Below are 19,470 nucleotides of genomic sequence, written 5' to 3' on the forward strand. Positions count from 1 at the left end.
CGTGTATTTTTTTCTACATCAAACTGACGTGAACAATTGTCCCTCTTGCTTTAAGGAACCAAAGTAAAAAGTACACTCCTACTGATGTGTTAAAATAAATAAACAAACAATATTCGTTTTGACAGTTTAAGCTGGATTTCGATATTTAACCTTTGGCAAATATTGAAAGATGGTCTTATTCGGAACTTGACATGTGGTACTTTTTAGAAATGAGACAGATTGTCGACGTGTTAGGAGGAATGTGTAGCAGGGTGAGGGAGAAAGAGGGTAGGAGGGAAGGGGAGGGGGTTGGACAGCGGGAGGAGAGGGAGGGTTCACGGTCTGTCCAGTCCAGAAAGATGGGCTGGGAGAAGGAGGTCGGGAAGTGCCTAGTGCCCAGACCATCATTGACCTGCGTGATTTCCATGTACAATCAAGAGAAACAAAGTGAAGGAAATCACTTCCTGCGAGCAGAGCTGAGGCGAGTTCCCTGTATACCAGCGTTTAGCAGTGCGCAACTCTACTGCGCATTAATTAAAAGGCAAAGTTTCTATCAGCTACTATGTGCAAAAGCTAAATGTTATTCAATCCTTGCTTACCGGAAAACCCAATTGTGAAGATCTATTTATTTCTGTTGTTGGTAAATGCTGCTTTGAGCTCACTATTTTTCAAAAATGCATTAATTACCATATTTCAACTTTCCGTTTCTCAAGAACAAGTATGGTAACCCCTCTTTTTATTCCAGTGTGTGGTCAATGCACATAGGTTAGTCACTTGACGAAATTTCAGCAAAATTGTTTTGGGAATTTCATTTCAGAAGAATTTCCTAGAAGTGGAACTTTTCCAATACAATATAAATAGCGCTGCCGTATTGTCTTTGCCAGTAAGCTTGCTCTAACTATACACATTGTTGGCCTTTGTACTGATTCGCCCGTTTTTTTTTTTTTCCGTTTCTTGGAGAAAATATAAGATAAAGAGAACGTTGGCATGGACAGGTTTTTGAACAGTAAAACTTACGTCAAGGCATGAATATATATGTTTTCGAGGCTTAGTTGGCAACTGTTGAGTGGACAACGATTTACTTCAGTTTTATGTATACTTAGTTTCATATATACCCTATCCATACATTATTACAAGCATATGAACAACAAGACAGCTATATTTCTATCAATTTTATCTTGCACGTCAAAGTATGCTTTCTATGTTATGGCATTTTAAAGTAGACTGTAATGTTCATTTGTTACGAACGTTAATCTCTATGAAATTAAACTCTGATTCCCCACGAAAGTCGTTCCTAAAACCTTCCGTAAGCCTACCAGAGCTCTCACCAGTCTCTTTAGTAAGAAATATCTTATGTGGCGCGGAATTCCTAACATAAAAAAGGCACCACCGCTTTACGTGAGCAAACCGACTGAAAACTGATTCTGTGAAAAACCGTCCCACAAAATGAGGTTAGTTTTGAACAAGATATTTACCATTTAATAGAGTTTTCTTGTGCGAATCGAAGCTGCTTCGATATCAGTAAAATTGGAATAGACCATTTCCGAGTTGCTTTAAACCTCATTACGAAAACGATGGTAAGCGCAAAGTTTTTCTTATGAAAATTAGTTTTCATTCGTATGCAAAAAAAAACACGAATTTTCATATGAAACGTTTTGCACTTAGCCTCGCTTTCATAGTAAGGTTACCAGCAACTCGTAAATGGCCTATTTAATTATTTTTTAAACAAGAAGTTAAGCTATAAAAGGGCAAGCCCCTCCTTCTTTTCACACCTTTGTGGGCCTGAGATGCAAATTTAGACGCTGTTCAGTCGTGGAAAGTTGTTGACTCAAAAGTCCTCTGAAAAACATGCCTCAAAATATTATAATATCACTATAGCAACATAAGATATCAAGTTCTAACATGTTTAACAAGAGTTATTCTGAAAACTAAGTCGATTTTATCGGTAAGAAAAAGGCACGTGTTGTCAGTTTTTTACGCTCTGATGGTTGATTGACAATTGAAGGTGAGAATGGCCTGGCCTGGCCAGGCCCCTTTTATACCGGAACTTCCTGTTTTAGACATTTATTGGTCTATTTCCCATTGAATACATGATGAAATCGATGACGTCAGCGACGCTACGCTGAGATTCAAAGACGGTCAACAAACTTGATCTTTACTGGTTTATACTGGACAACAAATCAACTTTCGGTGCACCTCCAATGGTTCGTGGTGATGCTTTAAGCGGAGCTGCTGAAGGAACTAAAACAGAAAGAGAGAAATAAAATGTCTGTCAATGAAAAATCCTAAGTACGTAAATTATGATCATCCGGGAGAGTATAGTCCTACGAAGGACTTTTTGAGGTGACATTCACCGACGTTTCGACAACCAGAGCGGAAATCACCTTCGTCAAGTAAATTGTGGAACGTCGGTAGATAGTATAAATGTCCCTGGTTGTTAACCTGATTGAGCAACGAAGTCGTGATGTTATTGGTCGTTTCACAGTTAAGCCGTGATGTTATTGGCTGTGACGACAGTAAAACGTGATGATTGGTGCGTTTCGATCCGTCTTTTGTAAGTCAAAAGTCTGTTGGTCTATTGTTACCAAAATTGTCACTTGTTTGTCTGTTTTGTTGATGTTATCAATAAGTCGTTTGAAATGTGCAGGTGGTTGTACGCAACGGCTGAGTGGCGTTTGTTCCCTCAGAAATTATATAGAATAAATTATCTCGAGTATTTCGTGGTAATAACCAATCAGAGTTGATGTTTCTGCCTTTAAGGACGGTGCCTACTATTGTTACTGCCCATACAAGTTCTGCGCATATGGTGATACCCGGTTTCCTATGGGTGGTGCCTACTAATACAGGGATATTTTTGCGCGGTTTAAAACTATTCGGGGAAAGCAGAACTTAGCAAGTGCTTCTAGGATCCAAAAAGAAAATTGGGGGTAACCATGCATTTTTCAGAGATAACAAAGCTTCAATTTGAAAAAAAAAAAAAGAACGCCATACATTGTTTTGTATCTTACTGCTTTTATAACAATTGTTGCTTAATTATCTCTAAAAAGTGCGTGCCCCCTCTCCCCCTCCCCCAATTTTCGTTCTGGATTTCCATTGCCCTTGCTAAGATCTGCTTTTCCCGCTAGTAATAAACCGCGCAAAAATACTTCGGTATTAGTAGGCACCGTCTTTAAGAAACAAATGGTAATTTTAGATTTTCCCCTTACGAGTTTATTTATAACTTGAAACGTTGTATTATTTAGCTTCCGTTCGAATTTTGAATTATTATTGTGTTGTATTTTAGATGTAAGTTTTTGCGTAATTTATTGGTAAATCAGAGAGACATTTTGTCTGACCCCTTGTTCGTCCTTCCGTCCTACCATACGTTCGTTTGTCCGTTCGATCTAAGCTTCCTTTGTTCGTTCACTAATTTATTCTAACAATGCCCCGCTGTAAAGCAACCAATTGAAGCTTTATCCAGCATGCTTGAAAATAGAAGGATACTGAAACACGATAAACAACGGCGTTGCATCAGGCATCTCGATTCCCCTTTAAAAAAAGGAAATATGGCACGTCTGCACGCAGGCTGTGACAGCTTGGAGTGCCTAAAAACACAAATGCGATTGATAAATTAATAGTTAACCTGATATGACACCTAAATTGGCGCGTCATAAAAATTTGATATGTCTACTAAAATTCATGGAAAAAGGTGCTAATTTGATGCAAATTGGCGGCATGTTTATAGCAAGATCCATTCTCGCCAGTTAAAGGCAGTTTTAACCACTAAAGTTAGAACTATTCACGTTATCAAGAAACAAGGTGGGTAACAGTATTTTACTATAATCCGAACACGAGGTAAAAAGGTTTCTTTTATAAATATATCAGGCGTTTTAGGGGGTACGGTTTGCAGATGGTTTCATAAACTCCAATTAAGTTTGTAGCAAGCGTCGTTTCCTGGTAAATTCGCCTCGTGGCTGTTGAAAGGCTGAAACATTCAGACAAACCTGGCATGAGATTATTATTTTGTGCTTCTCTATTGACACTGCAGTAAAATTAAAGTCTACGAAGATCAATGTTAGTTAGACCGGAAGATGATCTAAGACGACCTCTGACTTGAGCGGCGACTTAAATATAAATATCGTGAATAAATACCGATTTCAAACACTTGTCGAATTTTGCTCAAATAATGGAATATAAAGAAAGATGTTGTATTCCACATCCCACGATTATGAACAAAAAATTATCTTTCTTCCCAACGCGAGTCAAACCCATGGCGTTCCCTACAATGTATGGTCGGTCGCTAACCACTGGGCTACAGGGTGACGTGGAAGGCTGGATCATTAAGTAAAATTTTAAATCAAGCAAGGGAAGAATAATTTTACAAAAAGAATCGCTCAGCTCATCAGTTAACTCAGTTCTTTTACCCCTAGCAAAATAACGGAGAGAATAAAACAAATTATGAGTCAAAGTTGGTCAGCTTTGTGACCGCGCTGACCTGGACGCTAGTTTGTCAGATTGAAAAGCGTCTACCTCGTCTACCTCAACCTGAAATCAAAGATATGTTTCGAATATATCTAGAAATCCGCTTCAATCTTCTTAGTGTCTCATTAAATTTTCAATTTTTTACTGATAACCTGTTTCTGAGTTTGCTTTTGCTCATCTTATGATATTATTTTATCATATTTGGTTAAAAGCAGTACGGATCGCATATTCCAAAGGAATATGAAAAGAAGAGGTGGGAAACGTGAAGGCGAAGGGCGGAAGAAATCGCCTTCGTTCACTAAAATAACGAGAGAAATCAATCAAAAACATTGAAGAGCAAATCTCCATTATATATATTTAGAAAATCGAATTTTCTCAACCCGGCGAAAGGTTCGTGTGGAGGGTACCTTCGTAAACGATTCGAACTTCACCTTCGCGTCATGGCTGCTTGGTTTGGAGCTCAGACGAAGACAAGCTTCGGTACACAGTCGATTATCTCCTCCACAAGGACAACCTCTCGTAGAACCTTGTTTTCTACGGGTCGAGCAAACACTCTTGTAATGAATGACATGGGTTTGGTTCCTAAATTTAGATAGTGGAGAAGTTGTCAAAACGAAATTATAAAAGCACAATATCTGATTGAAAGCAGAAATGAACGATTAAATTATTCCCCGACTTCAGAGGTATTCGTTGACCTTTGGCTTTCCCTGGACAAGTCCATCAGTAAATTCTCCATGGTATCAAGAAAATGAGTGTTCTAATATGACATTTGATCTATAATCACTATTTTGACTGGGAAATACTTCGACTCGACAAGGTTTGTTTAGATTTCTCAAAGGATGCGCTTCTCAGCGCGAGACTTGTGATGAAGTGTGATATGCAAATCAGCTAAGAAATGGTATCTAATGCGCATGTGCACCAGCTGACTGTGTCCCTTTAGGGCAGATGGCTAAATGACTAAAGGCAAACCTATGATTTGGCTTGGTTCGATTTTTAAAGAACGTTTTTAAGCATCTGCCATCTTCAGTAGTTCCTTGTTTATACTTTAGGTAAATTTTGGGAAAGTTCGTTGTAACTCGATTGATAGCTGTTCGATTAGGTGAAGCAATTTTTTTTTAATTAAACTACCCAGCAAAGCTCAGCAACGGTCAAGAAAATTTGGTTCCAAATAAGTCTTCTGAGAAAAAATTGCGATGACTTCTAACACTTGTCGAACTAAAGAGTGACGATTTTGCTCAAATAATGAAATATAAAGAAATATGTAGTATTCTACATGCCACGACTTTGAAACAAAAATTGTCTTGGCCTTCTCAGCGCGAGTCAAACCCATGACATTCCCTATAATGGTCGGTTGCTAACAACTGAGCTACAGGGTGACGTGGAAAGCTGGCTCATTTAGAACAAATTTTAAGGAAGGAAAGAATAATTTTTACACAAGCAATTGTTTAGCTCATCAGCTAACTCAGTTGTTTTACCGCATGTAATTCAGGCAATTTATTAATAATAATACCCGACAATGCTCAGAAAGATTTGGTTACAAAAGAGTCGGTATACCTGGCACACTTCCTATTTAGTCATTTGTATTTTTATCTGTTTACTGGTAAGTAATAATATCTCATTCTCGTTTAGTTTAGAGAAAAAACAAATCTTCCACGCCAAATATCGTGTGTAGGATGATTTGCGCGAACTACGATGTAGTCGCCATCAAAACCTACAAAATAGACGAAGGATGAAAACAGCTAAAGAAATTGGACAACCAATCAGATTCTTACTTTCACTTTATGTCATATGATCTTTTGGGAGATGATCTTATTGATGTTATCAGTGTAGGCAATCTCCAGAACATTAATTGGGGACACTCTCCAGATCGAATTGGGATATGTAAATGTTGGTTTTTGAGGAGAGCAGAAAACCGGAGAACCAAGAGAAAAACGTAGATCGGAGAAACGACAAGAACCAAAAACAAAATCAACCCACGTATGACGCCGAGTCCGGGAATCTGGCCCTGGGGGGGCGGGGGGGGGGGGGGGGGAGGACTCCCATATTGAACAGACGGGGATACTCGTCGGAAATTTTGAATTTAACTCCTAAAGGAGACCATCTGGGCGTGGGCGTGGCTTAAGCAAATTTTGACCCCTAATGCGGTAAACAAAACAAGTTAAAAAGAAAATTTGACTTCTGTTTCTCTTCGCGTACTTCTGTGTTTCTTCACGGAACCCTAAACGAGACCTTGGCGGCTTAAAATATTGGCGCTTTGCCCGGAACACCCTAAGCGAGACCAAAATCCAAAATTTACACCACTAAGCGAGACGACGAGCATCCCCGTCTGTTCCATATGGGAGTCCCCCTTCCCCCCCCCCCTCCCCCCCCCCCCCCACCTCTGGGAATCTGGCCACATTAGTTTTCTCTTTTTCTCCTTGTAATTTCCTAAAGAACTTTACCGTGCATAAATAAAGTTATCTTATCTTATCTTTAGTGGGAGGCGAGTGTTCTCACCACTGCACCATCGCTGCTCCCCTGACCTCAATGAGAGACCCCAAGTACAGTAAATAACAAACCAAAACAAAAGCATAAATTATTGAAATAAATTAATAAAAACGTCTAGTTTTTGAAGAGAAATATTGCTCTAACTTGGAGTTCTACTGTAAGACTGAACAACTGAACACCTTTTTTTTTCCCTATCCTTAGCTTACAGCAAACTATACAAGGAGAAGGACCGTTTAGTTTAATTGAAGCATGGGTGATGACACTGCTGAAGATTCTTCTTTAGAAAAGGAGAAAAATGCGCGGTCAAAGTGGTTACAAGTTTTAATCTCTGTATCTATAGTGATAGCTATAATAAACGTTTTCACTCTCATTGCCTTTGCAAGAAATCGCCACTTACGCAAGCGCACTACGTATCTGATAATAAACCTGACAGTGACTGATTTACTGGTGGGAGCAGCGTCGGGACCATTGAGAATACTCGTCCGGGATTTGGAAAGTGGAAATGGTTTCAGTTGGCAAGAATTCATCATTTCAACCTCGAGCTTCATATTTCCCCTTGCTTCTCAAGCCAATCTTTCGTTAATTTCTTTAGATCGGTTGCACGCAACACTTTTCCCCTTTAGGCACTGTTTAATTGAGAAATGGCTTTACTTCAAAGTTATTATTGGCAGCTGGGTGATAACTTTGATTCTGGCCTCCATGATGTCCGTTCTTAAAGGCCTCGATTTAGTTTTAATTTGGTATCTATTTCTATGTTACACTTCTCTTAACCTTCTTATCGTAAGTGTTTGCAATGTTATTATTACCATAAAAGTCAAAAGTAACCCTCCTCCGCAGCATTCTAGTGCAGTTGCCTCAGAAAGGAAATTGTCAGTAACCTTAAGCATAGTTACCGTGGTCTCTATCCTGACCATTCTGCCCTTATCTATTAAGATGGCAATTGGGAATCACATATTTAGTCAAATGTCTCGTGCAGCAGCCGTTCACATACACGAAACGTTAGTGTTGTTATATTATGCCAATTCTATCGTTAATCCATTGATATATGCCATAAGAATGCAAGAGTTTAGGAAAGCGGTTAAGGAGCTTAGTTGTAAGAGGACCGCAGTGACAAGGCGTGTTCAACCCACTGAACTCCATGCAATGTAGTGCATGAACACAAAGATAAAAGCAATAACCCAAAAAACAAAAACGGTTAAAAACAATCGAGATTTGGTTCAGAATGTGATATTTAATGTAGTGTTTTTTACTTAGTGATGTAAGTTTTTAACAAGTGTTGTAAACGATGTTCCTTTTGTTGGAATCAACTGTACAGTGACTGTCTTTTCTTGGTACAAGTAAACTTTGAACTTTAAAGTTACTGAATCTCATTAACAGTACGATCCTAAACTACTGGCTCAAAATATTTGTTCAGTGTGTTATTAGACAATCAATAGGAAGAGTTTCTAGAAGGTTTCATTGAATAAAGAACTATTGACTGTGTTGCTTTTGGTCTCTTCACTGTATACCTTGCATTTGTAATTTGATCATTTGATCATAAGTGGTCTTTCACCGATTTAGTTTTTTGTTTGTTTTGTTTCACTAAACTTCTGCGTAATTTCACAGGGTTTGAAATTCAATAAACCACCTGTGTGCAACTGAGCTATTATGGTGTGTGCTACATGAAGATGCTATTAGGTGCTCACAGTGTTGAGTATGTTGGAATTTCAATCAGAGCATCAGTGGGCTGCAGTGGTTCAGGGCTCATCACTGCACTGTAGCTATAGCGGTCCATCTCTCTGAAACAGCTACCCTGTAATCTTAAGCAGGCTGAATCACTGAATCAATTAAGCAACAACTTAATCTCCAATTTAGGTAAGTTGAGACACGGCATTCATGGAAAACAGGTCAAGTTTTTTTAGGTTTTAGTATTATTGGTTAGGATTAGGATGTTAATATATTTATGCATTTTGGTATTCAATTGATAGTTTATCTTGTAGTTTATATCGTATGGACCTCATTATCTGTTTAACCCTGTGTAAATAAAGACTAAATTGAATGAAATTGAAACTGAATTACATTAAGTTGTGTCATTTTCTCTCTCTCACCAAGGTATATAAATAGGTGTTGGCTTGGGTAACAGTGCAGGAGAAAAAGGGGGGGGGGGGGGGGGGGAGGGAAGACTCCCTGATAGATCTCTTTAAGGAGCTACCAGCTGCTCTAATAAAACATCTATCAACAAGAATGCTATGTTGTGTTATAAGGCAATCAGAATTAACCATGAGCAAGCTGATGTCATTATTTGTGATGCAATAGATATCTGCCATTTCATGAATAAAGTCTTCTTTCTCAACCAATGGATTGTTCCAGAAAAATTATTCCCATGCCCCTCTCATGGAAGGTTTTAAAATTGCAGCTTGGCCTCATATTTTCCTTTTTAGACCTCGAATGCCTTTTGACGAACACTCCCCCACCCTGTCAGACTTTTCAATGACCTTCCGTGGGGGTGGTAAACTGTATACTCGGGATACATCCTAGAACCACAAACTAAAGGAAAACTCCAGATTCTGACTTATTTAATACCCAACTGATCCAGAAGACACAAAACTTTATTAGGTCCCCCCTCTCAAGAAAAGGAAACAAAGGTGGAGGGGAGGGGACTGACAAAGGGTTACTTTTCCTTTTACCTACCCCTGGTGAAAAACCTCACAGGATCCTCAAGGATCTTTGAAGATCTTCAAAGACCTGCTAAAGATCCTCAACGATAAAGATCCTCAAAGGATCCTTACAGGATCTTTGAGGATCCTCCAAAGATCTTTAAAGATCCTGTATCTGCAAGATCTTGAACAATGTCTACAAAGATCCTCAGGGAACTGACAAGGATCTTGCAAGGATCTTACAAAGATCCTTGTAAAGATTCCTGCAAAGATCTTTGCAAGGATCCTTGAAGATCCTCAAGGATTAAATGAAGATCTTTAAAGAATCCTTAAAAGATCCTTGTAAAGATCTTGCAAGGATCTTTGCCAGGATCCTTGAGGATTTAATGAGGATCTTTGAAGAATCTTAAAAAGATCCTTGTAAAGATCTTGCAAGGATCTTTGCCAGGATCCTTGAGGATTTAATAAGGATCTTTGAAGAATCTTAAAAAGATCCTTGTGAAGATCTTGCAAAGATCTTTGCCAGGATAATTGAGGATTTAATGAGGATCTTTGAAGAATCTTGAAAAGATCCTTGTGAAGATCTTGCAAAGATCTTTGCGAGGATCCTCAAGGATTTAATGAGGATCTTTGAAGAATCTTAGAAAGATCTTTGCTAGGATCCTCAAAGATTTAACGAGGATCTTTAAAAAATCTTAAAGGATTGTTGCCATTTTTTTTTCAGGATCCTCAAGAATTTAATGAGGATCTTTGAAGAATCTTTAAAGCATCTTTCAAAGATCTTTCCCATGATCCACCAGGATCCTCAATAATTTTTAAACTGGATGTTTTTTTTTTTTTTTGGCTGAGACTTGCTACCAGGATCCTCAATAATTTTTAAATTGGATGTTGGTTAAAGATCTTATTATAAATAGATCCCTGTAAGTATTTGAAACAGCAGCAAGTCTCAGCCAAAAAAAATAGTAACACATTGTTAAGGGCTCAATAATAATAATATTTATTTAACACCATGTTACCGTGCTAAAGACAAAACTTGCAAAAACCGAACACAAAAGTCAATGAGATGGTATACATTAAGATGATTGCACTTTACAAGTCGAGCTTTTAGTCAGCTGATTGATCAAATTATATTAATAAGCTGAAGATTAACTACAGAACTGAGTGTAGTTAATGAAGGAGACAAAGATGAATTGAAAACTGATAAAAGAAGTCATATTCAATTTCATAAAGAGCTGGTATGAATATTGATACAAATCCTACATAAGAATCTCATAGTGCATTTCAGAGTTACATGACTGTTTCACTGGTGGTCTGACATACATGTAAATTGCACAATCACTCTTAATTAAGCCCATCAATTTCCTAACCAATGAAATTGTCTCATTGTGTTTTTTTTTTTTTAATTGCATTGAGCACACTTGGTACTGACATGAAAGCTACCAAATTAAGATTTCAGATGTTAACCCAAAGGTAACCTGTGAAGAGTTTTAAAGTTAACCTTGAGTTCCACACAGTCTGGAAAGATTAATCTGTTACCAACACATGGTACATGTATATTGAATCTAAATCATTCAATTTTTGGTTGAAAATACTATAAAGCCACTGATCAGCGCTGTCATTAAGTTGTTAGCATGTGGCATTAAGCTTCTCACCCGTAACAATCTTGTTAATTTCTGAGTAAAATGACCCTTCAACCATCAAGATCAGCTGTAACATCAAGGTTCTTTCAAGGGAATCCAGGCCTAATAGGTGTTATGGGATAGGGCCCTTAATGACAGCCCTGACTGATTAAGTACCAATTTCATCAATTATTACAGTTACCCTTCCCATGGAACACATGTTAATTTAATGATGTTGGTAGTGCTTTAACACAGGACTAACATGACAAAGATGCATGGCATCCATAGGAAAATAATTACTTTTCTATAAAAAAAAGAAATTTTTTTCAAGTAAATTAAAAATAAGATCTTAAACAGATTTTGATAAGGTCTTGCCTATTTCTTAATGTTTTCTTAATAAGATCTTAATCAAAATTTGTACCATGATCTTACAACCATTCTGATTAAGATCTTATCACCTTACAATTATCTTGGTAAGATCTTAGCATAAATTAAGAAATAACAGTTCTATAAAACAGTTCTTATGAAGATCTTGAAAAACAAAAACAAAAATATCTTCTTTGGTTCAATTCTTTATTAAGATCTCATAATATCTTACAAGAATCTTGACAGGATCTAAGAATAAATAAACATGCCAGCAATACTCTCACACTGACTGTGATTATCTCTTTACTTGTATTGTTATTAACAATAAAATTTAGTTGTTTGTGTGACATCTTGTACATCTCAATACTGTTTTCTTTAGTGTTCTAAGTTGATACATGCTATGTACACATGTGTGTTTCTAAACAAAGGCTTAAAAGATATGACTGTTAAGACTTACAGTTTGCAGTTTACAGACTGTATTTGCATAAAAAAACTAAATGCACGGTCCTACACTGAAACAACTCACTTGCGAATTTAAAACACTATTACTTACAAACCTTCTTTGATGAATCTCAACTCCATTTAATGCCAAAGAGAACAAAAATGCTTTGAATCATAATTCCTTCGACTTTCATGCACAATGCTCGCTTTTAAAATGAGCAAGAAAACGTGGAAAAACGTGGAATCACAGCAACACCGGCAGCCATCTTGGATTTCATTCAGTCTGGGAAGACTGGGCACCATTTTGGTCAGCAGTTATGCCACTGCAGGCTCGGAGAAAGACCGTTTCAAGTTCTTTCAAGTTAGATTTTAGGCGGGATTCAAGTATACAGCACACATTTCCTCTGGATTTTGCCTCTGTTAAGCTAAAAAAATGATGGCTTCAAGTAGCAAACTTTGGACAACCACTTTTTAGAAAGAGGTAAGTTTCGACACCAATTATTTTGAGAAAGACTGCATGAAAATGTGTCCATTCGAATTACACACAACGTGCATGCATATGTGCTTCTTGAAGATTGTTGAGGTGGTCATTCCCTATTTAGTTTTTGTATGAAGCGTTTGCAAACGTTTTTACGGAGTAATTTGTAGCCAGGTTAATATCATGACAGAGTTGGTATAAGCTGAAGATTTAAGTGATCGATCTTGATTTGGCGTGAAGATCAGTTTATGATCTTCGTGTATGAAGTGTACGTGTATGACTCATTTACTTAGATCAGGAACTAACAAGATTGCTATGGGTGAGAAGCTCACTGCAACGTTGTCTAAGAAGTTAATGGCAACCTAGTGGTCACTGTGATCACTCAGACGAACTGATTTAAAGTGCTCAATTTTTCTGTTTTACGGTAGATTTTCAACCCCTGTCTCCATTTTGTTGTCAAGGTTGAGACTCAAGACTGCAGCTTCAGAGTCAAGTCACCAAATCCTGCTCAATAGTCACTTATAATTATGACCGTTGGAGTCTATTTTAAATGAGTTAATTTTGTTGTGAATCGTGACTTCTGCTACTTCTACACGGCAACAATAATACTAAATAAAAGTTTGTAACTTGCATAATGGCACTATTTGATCAGTACTTGATTTCATAATAACAGCAAACAATATGAAGAGAACACTAAGTAACAATCCTTTTGATCAATGCAATCATTTTTTCTTATAATAGGCTTTTATGAACTTGTCAAAGCTGCATTAAGAATGGTAATATTTAACACATTGTAAATGGTTCAGCCTACACTCTGGAGTTTGTAAGCATAAAAGAAATGTAAATGGGCAATTGGCTTAGAGAAACTCTCACAAAATAAACTGAAAAGTGGCATTCATGTGTCACTTTAAAGCTGTTTAAGAGACAGTGATCTTAATTTTCAGTTAACACAATGATGATGTAATCCTGCTCTTCAATGGGTTGTGGCTTAACCCAGCTACATGTACATTGTTTTTAGTTGCTTCACTGAGTATCTCTTGTATATTGGTGCCATTCTTTTCGCTGAAAAGTTGAAAGACTCTGCTCCCAAACAGTATAAATTACTGGCCCACTGGCCTGAGTGGAAAGTCTACAACAACTCTCAATAGCTGTTGAATCGCTGCTCCCCTTTCCTCTGAGTCAATGTTTTTTGAGCAAATTGGCGTGCACGTCGTCGTTGCTTTCATTGTACTTTACTTAGGAGGAGGAGGGAGGGAGACACTTCTAACAAACAGTGTTTCAACATTTTGATGCCAATAGTAAGCTCTTGTCAGCATTTTCTCAGAGGGAAATAGTAGATGGTGACTTGACCAATGGGGGCATACACTTAACCTTAGTTAATAAATAATTATTGTTCTAATTGGTAGCTTTTTTTAGCAAGGAAAATAGCTTAAAAAAAATTATATCTTGTTTTTTGTTTTTGTTTTGTTTTTTTGGTTTTAATTATTTAATTATTTTTCTTTTTTTCTCCACAGGGGCCATACAGGATAATTTCAAGCTTTCATGTTTTCTTGCCTTTAACATGCAACAGAAATTGTTGGGGGTTTTTTTGGTTGTTATGTTTTTTTATGTTTATTTTTTTATTTTTATTTATTTGTTTATTTTACACTAACACTAAAGAACATTATTGTACCACTGGAAACCAAGCTCTTATTCATATGTACACTCTGTTAGGTTGCTTCTTTCTTGGAAAAATAATACTGGCAAATAATAAGTGTCAGGATTGTTTAGAAAGGCTTTAAAGCTGCCAGGTTAATTAAGTCAAATAGATTATTATTAGTGCTTCATTAATTGATGCAAATGGAAGAAAAAGTTACGTGTAGATCTTTATCCTAGTCTAGAGAACATTTGTTGGTAAAGGTTTGTTTCTGTCACTCTTTTGCGGATTACAATATTATAATTATAGTGCCGTTGATCTTGTGAGAATGCATCACAAGAACTTGAATACAATTTTATGCCTTGTAAAAAAGCCATGTATGGCATTGTAGATGAAAGTTTCCATGCTAACTTTTGAAGATTGTTGTGATCAATTTATTTCACATGAATAGCCAAGATTTAGCAATAAAAGGTTATCACACTTCTAATTTTTCTTGTTGGTTATGGTTTGACAATGCCTCAGCCTTTGAATTGAAGTGCTAGGAGCATATCCACCTCAAGTCAGCTTCTTGGTACAGTGTATTTCAAGCAAGCTGTGATCAAACTCTCAGGAACACATGATTCTAGGTTATTTGAATGAACCATTGTAGGTCATTGCCAGAAATGTCAGGGCAATCCAAAAAAAAAAAAAAGAAGTATACACTCCTGGTTTTTCCCTATTTTGCAGCTTGCTTGGAAAACAAAATCAAATATCGGCCCTTTTTGGTAAGATCGTGACAATTTCAAGATCTTGGTAAGAAACTTATAAGACCTTGCAAGATCTTGGTAAGAATCTTATATTAAAATCTTTTAAGATTTTGGTAGGAATCTTATAAGATCTTGTAAGATCTTTGTAAGAATCTTGTGAGATCTTGTAAGAGCTGAATAAGAATAAGAATCTTTTAATCGTACAAGATATACGAATCTTTTGACAAGATCTTGTAAGGTTCTTGTAAAATTCTTATTTCTTATTAAGAATCTTGATAAGATTATTGAAGGATACTTAATGAGGATCTTTGTAAGATCTTAGGAGGATCTTTGCAAGATCTTGGGAGGATCTGCATGAGGATCTTAATAAAGATCTTCAAGGATCTTTGAAAAGATCCTCAGGGATCCTTCATTTTCTTGCCAAGATCCTCAAGGATCTTTAAGGATCTTCAAAGATCCTCAAGGATCTTTAAGGATCCTCTAAGGATCTTCAAAGATTCTTGAAGATCTTTGAAAGATCTTGAGAGGATCCTCGAAGATCCTTGAGGATCTTTGCAAGATCTTGGGAGGATCCTTAAAGATCCTTGAGGATCTTTGCAAGATCGTGGGAGGATCATTAAAGGTTCTTGAGGATCTTTGAAAGATCTTGGGAGGATCCTTAAAGATTCTTGAGGATCTTTGAAAGATCTTTATGGATCTTTGACGATCCTTAGAGGATCCTTAAAGATCCTTGAGGATCTTTGAAGATCCTTAGAGGATCCTTAAAGATCCTTGAGGATCTTGGCAAGAAAATGAAGGATCCTTGAGGATCTTTTCAAAGATCCTTGAAGATCTTTATTAAGATCCTCATAAAGATCCTCATGCAGATCTTTAAGGATCCTTAAAGATCCTTGAAAGATTTTCACCAGGGACATGTACGTGCTGCTCCCTCGTAATACACACCTTGAAAAGCATTCGATGAATTAATTCTGTTGTCTTCCATCTCTTTAAGTTCTTTCATTTCCTTGTCAACAAAGCCCTGGCTGATTTCAAAAGCAGCATTACCACACTTGAGGAACTTCTTGAATGTTGGTGTGTCTATCTATACTATTTCCCAGCAACTGTGTATAGTAGATTGAATTTGAGCTTGTGGGGAAGCTTTAAAAAGTTTTTCACGTGCTAAATGAATCTCTGGGCTTCCAGCTGTTTGGAGCATCTTCATACAACCCCAGTCAAGCATCAAATGTGAAAGTCCAAATATCTGAAAAATGAAAAAATATATATAATTATATAACAGTGCTTAAACTTAAGGCTCAGCTGTTGTACTGTGATAATTGCACTATTAATCACATAAAAAAAAACTACACCTGTACCTCTCATGTTTCGCACTAATTACCAACTGCATGGTCATAAAAAGGGGAAACTCTGCCATCTGGAAATTTTCATACCACATGTATGTATGCATGGAGATTTTGGACCCTGGGTTGGAGTGCTCCCATGAAAAAATGATGGGGAAGCTTACAAGTAATACACAAAACTTTGAAGAGTAAAATTTGTATTTAGAACTAGTAGTACTGCTCAAATGTAAAATGCCTGACAAACCCATGGGGGGAGGGGGGGGTGGGGGTATTTTGACAGTAATGCCTTATAGAAAAAATAATATAAGAAATGTAACTACTCTTAAATGTCTGAAATGATTATGATTCTGCAAAATAAGATGCATTATGCCTCATAAAGCCTTTTTTTCTGAGCAGCAAAGCACAAGATGTAAGCTTGTTATGTGCTTCACAGTCATGTTTCATGCTTCACGTTGGTGTCTTAAGCCCTGTGTGGCTCAGCAAAAAGGGCCAGCAAGGCTCAACAAGACAGTGTAATTTCCATTCTACAGCTCTCTCAGGGTGAAAATGGGCTTAAGCTTTGTTTTAAGCCAAGTGAATAAATGATAAATGCATGTTTTTCCTCATTCAGTGACACAGGCATATATTTCAGAAAAGGAAAATACAAGTCCTCCTAACAGGAGTAAAACCTATATGACCTTCCAGTTACTAATATTCAGTTTACATCATGATAATCCAATTTATGGTGATAATAATTGTACATTAATGTAAATGTTTTTAAATATATTTTTGTATTTTATATATTGCATTTTACTGTAACATAAGTACATGTGAAAGAAATGTGATACAATGTTTAAAGCTTAAGTGAATAAATAATGACACATAGCAAGTATTTTTTTTTTTTGGTCAATGACATGGGCATACTCCAGAAAAAGAAAATGTTATACTGTCTGAAGCAGTACATTATTTTAATAAAATTTTAAATATCATTTTTAAAATTTGTAAATGAAATGGGTTCTCCTTCTAAGGCAGGCATTATCTGGTCCACAAGCCTTAAAGTAGTTCAACAAACCTCAAAATTGGCAAATTATCTTTGCTGATGTAATTGTTTACATTTTTTCCCTCATTAACATACATGAAGCGGTACGCTATAGACAAATGACACATAATAAGCTAAAAGAACCTGTCACATCTAGTAATCAGGGTGAATACCTGTGAGAAATATTGTACAAGAAATTTACTTTGAAAAACTGTTAAAATTACAAAGAATGTATGACTGGGTGACAAGAGCTACCACCAGCCATACATCCTTTGTAAAATCTTGACACTTTTAAAGTTCATTTGTTTGTCAAGCTCTTTCAATTTACAGAGTGCATTTATTTCTAACTTAGTAGTTTTCCTGTTTATGCTAAATATGTATGCTAATTATTGAGGGTGAACATGTAAATAAAGATCCTCCTGTAGCATCAACGGTTATGCCATTAAAGTTGTCAATGTTTTCCTTCAATATTTTTAATTATTAGCTTTCAGTGGCCTGTCTGCTACAATCAATACAAGAATATCAGACGCTTGAATCTTGGCCATAGATACAGTAAAACAATTGCGGCTGATAACAACTCATGCCTGCTTCCAAAACAATTAAAAGCACTCCTTTAAACAAATAGTTATACTGACACATCCAAATAAACTTTGATTTTGACGCTTTTAGCATTCTTGTCAACAACCTTTTAAAAATTGTATTTTAGTTCTTAATTTATGTGTACTAATTTGCTGTATTTAATGTTTATTTATTTTTTTTTTAGTTTTTCACACATCGTTTATATCAGTTCTGTTGAAGGTATCAGCCCAGAAGGGATACTTGGGTATAAACGTGACAGGGGGTCCAATGTATTTTTTTAGGTATAAAATTTTCAACTCCTGTATTTTTTTGGGTTGAAGATTTAACCATGTACTTTTTTGGGTCTAAAAAATCTGCGCATATTTTTTGGGGTTCGAATTTCCGCCAGGCTAATAGTTCTTATGCAATTCAAGCCAAAGTTCCTGCAAGATCCGAAAGCATGATTCGAATAATCTCCAGTCCAATTTTTTTGGGTGCACAAAATATTAGGCTCTGTCAGACCCCCCCCCCCCCCCCATCACATTTATACCCGAGTATCCCCCTGAGGCTATCAGACAGGTTACCGAAAGTTAATAATCTTTTACAAATCATTTTAGCCAGTGACCACCACTCTATATTTGTTAATGGGTAATTTATGCATTAAGTTCGGCATATAAGAGGAGCAGCGTCTGAATCAGCTGCTGCTACAGTGTCGCATTAAATTTAGCAGACCCTGTCAAAATTAAGTTTGGCACATGACAGGAGCAGCTTCTGAATCAGCTGCTGCTCCAGTGTCACGTAATGCGATAGACCCTGTCAAGATTAACAATGTTTGCAGTGCCAAACTGATTCAGACGCCACTCTTTTGTCGTACTTAATTTATCAATCAGGTTCAGCACATGAGTGGAGCAGCATCTGGAACAGGCCTAAACCAAAAGTATTATAACAGGGGCTTTCCCAAAGTCCCCACTGACTGTCGGAGCTACTGATCCACCAAGAATGCCTAGACATTAAAATTATTAAGAGAGAGAATATTAATACTCACGACATGAACACCTCCGAAAAAGGTTTCTTCGTTTTTACAGTGATCAACCCAAAAGTATGTCAATAAGCTGTCTCCAAGGCAAAACGGGTACTTTCCTTTTCCACGGAAGATTTTCTCGAAATCATATACATGTATCAGTAACAGCTATTTTTCTTGTCTTTCTTAGAAATTATACCACGTTCCTCGAATCACCGATCGGTCAGTTTGTATGTAGTTTAGTGAATCCTTCGGTTTTCTTTATCATCCATCCAGCCCCATTTCGCTCTGGGGATCTCTGGGGATATGTTCGAAAGGTAGCATGGTGGCTTTCTACGCAGAGCCGGCCAGCGTTACGCGACCTTCCAACGCATTTACCTCTGTTTTCTGTAACCTCCAGAAAGCAGCTAAAAGTTGAAGATGTCGTGACCTCCAGAGAAAAGAAATACACTTTGAAAGGCACCATCTTTAATGCAGAAAAGGCACTGGTGCGAGTAACCTCGTCCTGAAGACGACTTTCTCCCTTTGCTGCAAATGCTGGAATGGAATGTAATGTAATGGAGAATGATGGAATGAAACCAGCAAAAACTAAAGGCTCGTTTAAAAGTACCTGACACTTGACATTTCAACATTATTTCTAAAAGAAAAAGTTCCCAGGAGGAATAAGCAATCCTCGCTGTACCCCCT

General features: G+C 37.0%; 1 protein-coding gene and 2 long non-coding RNA genes across 10 annotated transcripts in view; 2 read left to right on the plus strand and 1 right to left on the minus strand.

The window, feature by feature from the left end:
* Positions 1–19,470, plus strand: part of LOC146464249 (uncharacterized) — a 102,164-nt gene that overhangs the window by 71,871 nt on the left and 10,823 nt on the right. The window lies entirely within an intron of this gene.
* LOC146464253 (uncharacterized) lies at positions 1,042–19,240 on the minus strand. The gene is made up of 3 exons (XR_014868551.1): positions 18,808–19,240; positions 15,792–16,089; positions 1,042–3,563 (listed from the first exon to the last, which is right to left on the minus strand). It is a non-coding gene; the product is annotated as an uncharacterized LOC146464253 (long non-coding RNA).
* Positions 12,333–14,590, plus strand: LOC146464254 (uncharacterized). Its single transcript, XR_014868550.1, has 2 exons — positions 12,333–12,470; positions 13,982–14,590. It is a non-coding gene; the product is annotated as an uncharacterized LOC146464254 (long non-coding RNA).

The sequence above is a fragment of the Pavona decussata genome, unplaced genomic scaffold, assembly GCF_977016875.1.
Source record: "Pavona decussata unplaced genomic scaffold, jaPavDecu1.1 SCAFFOLD_166, whole genome shotgun sequence".
In the NCBI taxonomy this organism is placed as follows: Eukaryota; Metazoa; Cnidaria; class Anthozoa; order Scleractinia; family Agariciidae; genus Pavona; species Pavona decussata.